General features: G+C 35.7%; 1 protein-coding gene across 7 annotated transcripts in view; it reads left to right on the plus strand.

The window, feature by feature from the left end:
* LOC149791228 (uncharacterized) overlaps window positions 1-10,716 on the plus strand; it is a 44,947-nt gene extending 34,231 nt beyond the window's left edge. For 6 of the 7 annotated variants that reach the window (XM_089969701.1, XM_089969703.1, XM_089969707.1 and 3 more), the window contains 3 exons: window positions 5,097-5,219; window positions 5,565-5,670; window positions 10,309-10,716. The gene's annotated coding sequence lies outside the window, so the exon portion shown is untranslated. Of the gene's footprint in view, window positions 1-4,111; window positions 4,213-5,096; window positions 5,220-5,564; window positions 5,671-10,308 lie in introns of all 7 variants that reach the window. The other variant, XM_089969702.1, reaches the window with a different exon arrangement.
* The last annotated feature ends 759 nt before the right edge of the window (window positions 10,717-11,475 follow it).

Raw genomic sequence — 11,475 nt, forward strand, 5'->3', positions numbered from 1 at the left:
ACAAAGCCAACGTCTAATGTTATGTAAACCAACGTATTAGAAAACAGATGAACGAAATATAATGCCTGTTTTGTAAAAAGTGGATAAAAACGTTAATAAATAACTTACAAAATCGAGGAATGTTCGCATTATCATCAAAGCGAACTGTTCGGAATGTGATAAAAGGAAAACAAAGCTTATGCCTGGTGCGATCAAGCAAGCACCGGTGACTGGTGGGTGGGTATCCAGTTCTTCAGAGGACACCGAACGAATCTTAGTAGTCGATGATTGAAGGGCTTTCCCTAAACGATTACAATAATGTATGGTTTAGCACAACCGCTTGGGCGACACACTAGGTGCTAAAGACAACATCCACTCGGTGATAGCAGGATCACCTCGACCACGTGGCTCTTAGACATTACCTTTTTCACAAATAAACATGACCTTATAATCTTCTGGACAAACAGCTGCATGCAGATGATCATCCGTTGCCAGGGCAAGACCATTATAATCAAGTGGACGCCACCGCGATGAGAAATGATAACTGCTAGGCTAATCATCCAGAGCATAAATTTGTTTAAGAACGCGTAATCTTAAATGAACTCAGGGCGAATAAATCCATAAGGTTGCAAAAGCTGATCGATTGAGCTGTGTTACGTGCCTTCGTTGGCTCTAAACATAATGTTCTCTTAGGTACACGCCGCATGGGTGCTAAGACACGGTACTTCAGCGGCGTACAGGGAACGCAGCCGTTTGTGAGCAAAAGAGAACAATCTCCATCGATACCTAAAGGACGATTGGTCACTTGGAGCAAATGAGATCGCTCGCGTATTGTTTTACACGCACCAGTGAGATTAAACATTCCACGTCGCAGTCATTACCAATGGGATCGATGATATTCACCTTGCTGATCTCGCAGACATGAATTAGTTTTCAAAGGACAATGACGGATATAAATATTCGGTGAACGTCATAGACGTGAACAGCAAATTTGCGTGGGTTGTTCCTCTCTAAAATAAAACCGGGAAATCGAACAGAGGTCCGTTTGAGTTAATGGGGATTAAACCGATTAAACTCTTGGTGGATAATGGCGGATAATTGTTCAATAAAATATTCGATGGCTGGTTATCTTCGCGAAGAATGCATAAGTGCTCGAAGCATAATCAGGGTACATCTGTGGTTGTCGAGAAATTTAAAATAACTTTAAAACTAAAATGTGAAAACGCTTTACGGCGAGTGTCCCAACAAGGTGCATCGACGTGTTACCTTGGCTTGTATCGGAATATGCTAAAACCAAGTATCGTATAATTAAATTGAATCTGACTCAAGCAAGCAAAGTGCTTTCACAATGTCCAAAAATAACGATGCTGTAACAAATGCGTCCAGCGACCAACGTTGCACTTATCGAATTAAAGTTCGAGTAGGGGATTGTGCTAGGATTTCTAAAGTAAAATGAATGTTTGAAACCGGATTTATACAGAATTGGACTCGTGAGTTTTATAAAGTCGTTAAGGCCTTAAACTCTGTTCTAGTTACCTCTGCGATCACAAAACAACGCGTAGAAACCCTACTTGGGTCCATTTGCGTACATGAGTTATCAAATAATACTCAGAATATTTTTAGAATGGAAAAGGTGTTAGAGCAGTGTCGTAAACAATCCTTAGCCAAATAGAGAGTGTATCCTGATAAATTTAACTCATGGAATCCAACCGCTGAAATGCAGCGATGATTTCGTTGTAGACCCGTTCGTATTCTGCTAATACGCGATTGCTATCCACCGATTTGTACATCTTGGCGTGATCATGTAATACTACTGCGTAGTTATATTGAATATAAATCAAACATGATAATTTCCTCTCTGACAGGAATATTCCTAGGAAAATTCGAAACATGTCGAATCTCGCTCGGTCATCATAGTATAAGTGAAATTTGGTGAGTTTATTTCAGAAGTGGTATTATTACGTGTATCTGCTGCGGTCTGTAATACAAATACCGAGGTTCTACCTGATATATGTAACCCTTAAGCGGTTCAACGTCATCAATCAATATTTTATAAGGTTGTTAGCTTAATCATTGTAATAAGCGCAAAATGAACTACGAAATCGTCTACGTATGCTACAGTGACATAGTCAACATCGACGAGATGGAAGATGGAACTGTCCAAATGCATTTGTTTCCTGCCTTCAGCATCAGTGTACTGGTTAGAATTAACGTTGTTGGCAGCACGAAAATAGCACTGACCCCTAGCAGCAACGACTATACCTAGAAACGGTGGGTACGCGTATTTACATCGATTATTTTAAGGAAATGTTAATGTGAAACAGCGTCAATTGTATGAACATAACCTATGTGGAATAGTCACATATTGGGCAGTACTATGTACACTACTGCTGGGTTAAACATATTTCTGAGTTGATGAGTTTGCCGTATGATAAACATGAAAAGAAAAGAAAATTACTATTGACAATGTTTGCATAGATTCAGTAGTGTGCAAAATCTGAACGATTATAAATATACTACACACAAGGCATACAACCTAAGATATATATGCCAGGTAGACACAAAACCGGCTGTCGTTTAAGAACGTTTAAAGAACCACCCGTGTTCCAATGGTGATTTAAGATGATTTTGAGTCAATGTTGACACCGATGACCGGCGCGGAAAACGTTCCTGATAAATCAGCAATAAGAAAGTCTTAGGAACATGTTCCTTGTCGTTTTACTTACAAGCCCATTCATGCAAACCGATGATGTCCAAACCCGCTGGTGCTATATCTAGGCAATGATTGTGTTACCACATTTATCGGCCCGTAACACAATCTGCTTCATTATGATTCTCATTTAGTTATCAAATGATGTGGAAAGTATCAGCAGACGATCACTTGTATTCCAAATCATATGGAAAAATACATGTCGCTATATTTAGGTCGTTTGAGGCTTATACATTAGAATTAACGAACGGGAGGCTGGCTGAAAACACAACAATATTTAATCACACCCGACATCGGTTTCAAAATGACCTCGCTTGAACACAAGAAGACTGGGATAAGTTCATAGAAACATCGCTGCCTGGTATGGCGGCTTTGAATAGCAGTTTACCAGGCAACACGATCACGGGTAGTGCTTACCCACATGGACACTGGGTTTGGAATCATTTGGTTCTAAAATAACTTTGGCTAGTATTATGCGTTATACCTAGCTATTGATATGTTGGTGTTCGTTGACATGATTTTAAAAAATGTCAGGGATATATGTGAACGTCATTATAAATTAGATCCGGGATGGAATTATTCCTCTTCTGGGTTGCCATGGGATTTAGCGTTAAAGATAAGTTATATCATGCTGAAGTTATTGATGTCGACGTGTTTCATGTTATCGAAATGTGAATCCGCGGCGACATCTCAGTCATCACGCATAAACATTCACGCGGAAATCATAAATACATGCCAGATTATAATCCAAACAAAGAGTCAATATATATAATATATCTCAGAAAAATAACCTATATGGTTGTTCAATGTCGCAAAAAATGCCATTAAGAGAATCTGCGTGAATAAATCCGGATCGTTTTAACCAACAGCTTGGCAATTTTAATAAGATGTAGCTTTTGGGGTTTTTCTTAATCAAGTTGAGCTTACTCTAGAATTATGCGTCCAAACCACATAAATATTAGTGCAAAATGGCATTAGGTCATTCGTCCATGGGAACACATACCTGATTCGTTTTAGAATATCAACCTTTTAAAATTGCAAGATTCCTTTTGTTTCTGTAACTTCACAAGCCTCATTTTGCACATCATATATGAACATTTAAAACAAAAATAACAATCTAATCTACTATGCTTTGTAAATAGAATTTATATCGTTACCTGATACACATGCACTAGCTAAAGTTTATGTATATGTATTATCTAATTGTGGTATTGTAAATTGATCATCCCATCTTTATAATTGATCTGAATATATATATATATATATATATATATATATATATATATATATATATATATATATATATATATATATATATATATATATATTAAGAAAGATACATAGTAAAATGTGTATTGCAGTGTGTATACACTATTAATATTTTATCTGGGAAAGATAATTCTTGCATACACTACAACACAGATAGCAGGCAACACAATATCCATTTTGCAAGTCAACCAGTCCATCTTTACGTACATGATTGAAGTGGATGCAGGAAATTTATTTCCTACATCACCTATCTGGTATATTATCATTGTTTACACTTATATGTTCAGTATAAAAGACAATTATTTTGCATTCATTTCTAGTTAAATGCTCGTTATTTATTCCGCACGACCTGAGACTGAGGCTGAATGAAAATTGATAACATTATTTTAAAACTCATGAATGGTGTATGTGTAGATTACAGTTAAAGCCTTTATAACACACTGGATTGATGAAGACATCGTTTTCAAAACGTCTTCGAATGATTTATATGCATTTTTATTCTTCATTTTAATAAGGTGTCTTCTTGTGTGTGCGTGTGTTTGTGTGTGTGTGTGTGTGTGTGTGTGTGTATTCGATTGTGCTACGCTTTCATTGAAAGTATAAACAGTTGTTACTAATAATTGTCATAACTTGTTCATTTTCTTGAAACTGAAGTATAGAAGAGGGAATGTAGTATACACTAAATTCAAGTTCTTTATAAGGCATCATAATACACCAATAATATGGCCAAAACGTTTAAACTGTACGATTTAAAATAATAATAATAACAAAAAGAATGACAATAAAATGATAATAATAATAATGTTATCATAATAGAAAATAACCTATTTGTCTTTTTATTTGGCACTAACATAGCAAACCAAGCATGTCAGAGTTCATTCTCCCATCTCTCTTACACTGAAATTTAAATAGTTTTCGAAGTTATCAATGAAGGAGACTCTCCTATAACTTCATATATTCGTTCTCATCCTTACGTTTTAATGTTCAACGCTAACCTTTATTTTCTTAGCTTACACAAATCGAATAATTACACAAATAAAATACATTCCACAATCCCGATATTGTTTCCACGTCTAATTATAAAGTCGGTAATGTACATCAGTTAACAATAACAAGCAATTTATCGTTTCCGGAATAGGAAGGAAAATGCAAAACAAGATGAAGAGCTATACACCAGATAACTATAGCACACCCCTGGGATCCGGAACATCCGAATCAGCACCTTTAGAGACCAACGAAGCTAATGCGAGATCTGTACATGGTATATATACATTAATACATTAGCAAAATATAATGAATTCGACTTTACTTATTGAAATAAAAATGATAAAATATGTCATTTTCAATGTCAACACGTTAACATATCCCGCGCTTAGTGACTTCGATTTTGTTTTCCTTATTACAACTCTATTTTTCTACTGTGTGATGTATGACTCATACATGACGGGTTCCAATAACGTAAACTAATTTCAAAGTAAGAAATGTATAATATGTGAAATGCCTAGTTGCATGGTAAGCATTGACAACCCATACAGGGAAGCTTCAGCACTGTTGCCTAATCCATATTGATTGTCTCACATTACTAAATTATTTATATCTTTGGCAGAATCGACTGTGGACCCTACCGTTGTCCCAGCTATTGTCGGCTCATTTACGAGTCTACTGGTCATCAGTGTACTGTTAAATATATATTTTATCCGAAAGAGCCGAAGGTAAGAAGTAAGAAAGAAAAGCGTTTTTTTCACTGTGCAAAGTATACAGTTTTATGGCCTTACTCACCTCAAAAAATATGTGTTGGAGGCTTGCATCTTTAGTGCATATTTTAAAATAGTATCTCATTGACATTCAGCATGTGCAATTCAATTACCATTAGGGTCAAGTGTACTAAATGTAATATCTTTGTGTCGGTTCAGCATTGCACCTGGGGAAGTCATTAAAAGCAATTTCATAAAGACATTTTAATCTATAATGTAATTGAATTATGAACGAATATTGCATCATAGTCTTGAGCATGTAGTCCGACAAATGGATTTACCACAATGATGCACACTGAGTCCAACAGTTGTAACAACTAATTTCTAAATTGGACAAATCGGTGCATGTAACTTCAACAAGTAATCAAACGAGATCAACGTATGGATGTTCGGAACTAATATGATTGATATATGGATCTATCACCATGAAGGACTAATGTACATAATTGATAATTTAGTATGAACAAAGTATGAGTATGTCTCCAACCCTGAAAAAATAAAAATGTAGAGGTTTCACCCGCAAGTAAGATTTATGTGTTTTTAAATTCCCCTCATAAAGCGACATTTGACGGTCAATAATGGAACATGTGTATTATGTGGCGTCCATTCAACGAACACGAGGAATGTCCTGTCACAATAGCGACCATTCATGGCCCGTCCCCTCGTGCCTGCTGAAAGAGATCTTTTAGAGTATTTTTGTATAATCACGTTGCCCCAGTACCTTTGTCCTCATTGCGAGTTCACTACTGTCGTCATGTAGCCAACGTCACCATCGACTCCAGATTCCGTGTTACACGATAACCCACTAAGTTCTACGACTCTACAACATTACAGCTAATATATAATGGTTGTGCCGTGAAATACATTGCACACGGTTAAGCACGAATACAATAATGCATATTACAGCGCGCACATGAACTTTCTTCGCTGCATATTAAATAATTTCATCAGAACAACAATACGATGTCCATCCCTCTTTGATTTTATATTCCCATCTCTTCTTCTGTCTGCCTTGTTTTTCTCATTCCTCTTATTGTGCCCTTAGGATTGCGATATACTAGATTAGCGTGACACGTGACCATACCATCTTAGTTTGCGTTCCTTTACGGTAGTGAGTAGCTATTCATATAGTTGAATTGCAATTTGGATTCTAATCTCTTCATAATCGGCGCAAATGCTGCCCTCCGCAATCCTGGTAAGAATTTCATGCATTTTTGAACTTTAACCCGAGGTTTTAGCACGTAATTACCTGAAGCTCGTCAATGTGCCCATCTTCTGTGCATTCACTCTAATTTCGCTTTAGATGCCACTCGGGCTGAGTGTCATTAGTCTGGTCTGGTCTTGTCAGCGATGATCTACAACTCATACGTTAGTGATGCTTGGTTGAGACAGTTCACCAAGGTTTCCACTTAAAAACGCAATTTTATATTTCACCTACAGCGGAGGACTGCTCAAAACCTTGATATCTACCTGACAAGACTCGTTACAGTATAATAAAACAAAGTGAATGCACTCTATAACTAACCTAGTTGTGACAAACCACTGCCAGATGACTCGAGGCATTCGGATTTCTCATTGCATTCAGCGCCTAAAGGAAAATCGAACATAGTATTTTAAAATAGCTTTTGATATGATAAAAAAAACACACTCTGGAGATTCTGTAACTGTTAACTAACTACGACTACATTTTCAATTCATAATATCGTGAAACTCGGCGTTAATACAAATTCTAACAATAGATAAAACAGGAACTTCTAAATCAGTAACGGTTTCAGTTTGGCTAATAGGGTAGAAGTACACATTGGTTAAGCTAATCCATCCACCTTTCAAAACGGACATTTTTTATTTTTAATGTTGCATATTTTGTTTATTATCACTTATACGGTCTTTCAACACTTTGCTAACGTTATTTTAAGTGTACATTTTCTACCAATTGGTACTATTTAATAAACATTTCACGTTGATAACTGATAAAGACATCTTTGAGAATCAAAGGACGAGTTAGAATGTGGAGATATCTATTCTAGTCGCCATCTTTACACAAAAAATATAATGTAAATATCCAAATGTATCGCCCTCATAATCCAGTAAACACATGTTTTACTCATTAACTCGTCTTGGTAGCGCACAATACATAAATTCCTCTTTTTAACAACCGACGGTAGCTCTGTTATAAAGAAGAGCGCGAATGGTATTCCCAGCGTGCATGCATGTTTTTACAATTGTAACAAATAAAACTAACCTCGTGATTATACAGTGTTTGTGTTTCAGTTGCACAAATCAAACGATATAAGATGTCTGAGTCTGTCCTTTTCAGTAAATTAAAGGTTATATGATTTATCAAATTCATAGGCTTTTTTGGTAAAGCAATAGCCAGTAAATGTTTCCTTACTGGCAACCTTTCTCTTACATGGTATGAACAAAGGAATAGTTTTCATTCATGCAATAAAATTGAGCAACTTATATACGTACAATAAACCTCTTTTTCCGGACATGTTGATATCACATTAAAATGTTGATATTAGCAACACTATCACAGAATAATTTGATGATATAGTTAACCTATATATGCTGCAAATAAATACACTCTCTTATTGTCAGTCAGTACTTGCTGTAATACAGGTTATGGTACTATTTTAATGTCAGACAGAATTGCTGTAATACATTGCACTATACTCTCTTAGTGTCAGTCAAGACGTGCTATAATACATTACATGGTACTCTCTTATTGTCAGTCAGTACTTGCTGTAGTACAGGTTATTGTACTCTCTTAGTTTCAGTCAGTACTTGCTGTAATACGGTACACGGTATTTTTTTAGTGTCAGTCACTACTTCCTGTAATACAGTTTATGATACTCTCCTAGTGTCAGTCAGTACTTGCTGTAATACAGGTTATTTTACTATCTTAATGTCAGACAGAATTGCTGCAATACATTGCACTGTACTATCTTAGTGTCAGTCAAAACGTGCTCTAATACACCACATGGTACTCTCTTATTGTCACTCAGTACCTGCTCTAATAAATTAAACGGTACTATCTTAGTATCAGTCAGTGCTTGCGTTGATACCTTACACGGTACTCTCTTAGTGTCAGTCAGTACGTGCTATAAGACATTAAAAGTTACTCAATTAGAGTCAGTCACTACTTGCTCTAATGCATTGCACGGTACTCTCTTCATGTCAGTCAGTACATGCTCTAATACATTACAAGGAACTATCTTAGTATCAGTCAGTACTTGCTCTAAAACAGTACACGGTACTATCTTAGTGTCAGTGAGTACGTGCTCTAATACATTACGCAGTACTCTTTTAGTCTCAGTCAATAGTTGCTCTTATACATTACACGGTACTCTCTAAGTGTCAGTCAGCACCTGCTTTAATACATTACACGGTTCTCTCAGTGTCAGTCAGTAATTGCTCTAAAACAATATAAAGTACTCAATTAGTGTCCATCAGTACATGCCTTAAAACATTACTCGGTACTCTAATATTGTCAGTCAGTACTTGCTCTGACAAATTACATGGTATTCTCTTAGTGTCAGTCAGTACTTGGTTTAATTTATTACACGGTACTCGTTTAGTATCAGTCAGTACTTGCTCTAATAAATTACATGGTAGTCTCTTAGTGTCAGTCAGAATGTGCTCTAAAACATTACAAGGTACTATTTTAGTGTCAGTCAGTACTTGCTCTAATAAATTACACTGTACTCTCTTAGTGTCGGTCAGTACATTACATGGTTCTCTGTTAGTGTCAGTCATTATTTACTCTAATACATTACACGATACTCTCATAGTGTCAGTTAGTACTTGCTCTAATAAATTACACTGTACTCTCTTAGTGTCAGTCAGGACTTGCTCTAAAACATTACATGGTACTCTTTTAGTATCAGTCATTACTTGCTATAATAAATTACACAGTACTCTCTTGGTGTCAGTCAGTACATGCTCTAATAAATAACACATTACTCTCTTAGTGTCAGTACTTGCTATAATACATAACATGTACTCACTTAATGTCAGTCAGTACTTGCTCTAATACATTTCATGGTAATCTCTTAGGTTCAGTTCTAGCTCTAATTTGTTACATGGTACTCTCTTAGTGTCAGTCAGAACTTGTTCTAATATATTACACGGTGCTCTCTTAGTGTCAGTTCATTCTCTAATACATTACATGGTGAGATAGGGTCAAATGCATTCAGATTATTAGATCAGAAAAGTAATGTTATGATTTAATGTTATGTTGCATTTTATAATCTAGACTGGCCGCTATGTAGATTTAATTTGAAACAAACTGTCTTGCTCACATAAATGAAAGCTGATACAAGGTTGAAATGGCCACGTATTGTCCAAACTTGATGTTCAATTAGGATAATTCTTTTATCGATTTTAGTTTTGTTAACAATGTGGGATAATGCCTTTTTGAGTCCATATTACAACATAACGTACCGGGAGTCATATGAGCCTGGAATATATATAAATAAATAAATAAATAAATAAATATATATATATATATATATATATATATATATATATATATATATATATATATATATATATATATATATATATATATAACCTTGTCCCCGTATCTCTTAGACTGCAATTGGAGAACATGAGAGAACTACCGTACGTAAATCCGGTGGCACGTGAACATGAGAGAGGGAGAAATGACACTATATCAGCAGCTCTCAGCACTGAAATAAGAAGTATACCAGATACATACAGTAACATCTCCACCTGCATGGTATCGTACAAATCATCAGGCGAAGAGGACGACGGATATATAACACCTATTATAGCTGGAGCAAATGTTGCATATGATTATATTTAATGTTTCCAAACGGAAAAAGGGCGCAAATTGCCTTGATGGGAATTCGTACAGAGAGATTAACCCTGCCGCTTGCACTTTTAGTTTAATATTTCTTTGTTTCCATGTTTTCATTATCAGACGAAACGTTCTTATATACATGTTTCTTTTCTGAATAATAAATGACAACAAATCTACTTAAGAACGGTACTGTTACTAATGGTGTTACATATATGTATGCTTATGATTGCTAGAGAACCTTTTGCTGTGTATTATGTTTAAAAATATTGAATTGTTCGCGCCACTAATCCAAATAGTGGCATGGCAGATGTTTCCTCTCGTCTAGTGATTGAAGACGTATACAGTTTGTGGGGTCATCGTTTGAGGCATTATCAATGGAAATGTGTTCTTTTGGGAATTTAGCTCATCGTCGTTCTTAGCTACATCACACAACGACCAAATTTATATATAAATATATACCGATGAGTTGCGTAGATGTGCAATAAGACAAAGAACTTAATTGTTACATTGTCTGTCATTGAGATGGCTCTCTCCTCCTCCCCTCTCTCTCTCTCTCTCTCTCTCTCTCTCTCTCTCTATATATATATATATATATATATATATATATATATATATACACATACATACATTAAAAATATGGCATTTCAAGTGTTGGTATAAAGCAAATTGATATACCAATACTATTGTGATCCGCCAGTGGCGAAACAATACGCATATATAAACATTCTCGCAACCGTGTGCTATTGACTTTAGATCAATGATGCATTTTTCACACATTGATCACTACTGATATATCAAAATAATGATAAAAAGTGCTAATAATCCCCGTTTTCTAAATGAATTGGATATGTTTAACAATTTAATTACAATCTTTTATGCTTTCTTTTCCCACCTCCGTTCTCATGCCTAACGGATAAAAAGCTACACGGAAATAT

Source organism: Sinohyriopsis cumingii, chromosome 9 (genome assembly GCF_028554795.1).
Source record: "Sinohyriopsis cumingii isolate HCF-2022 chromosome 9, ASM2855479v2, whole genome shotgun sequence".
Taxonomy (NCBI): Eukaryota; Metazoa; Mollusca; class Bivalvia; order Unionida; family Unionidae; genus Sinohyriopsis; species Sinohyriopsis cumingii.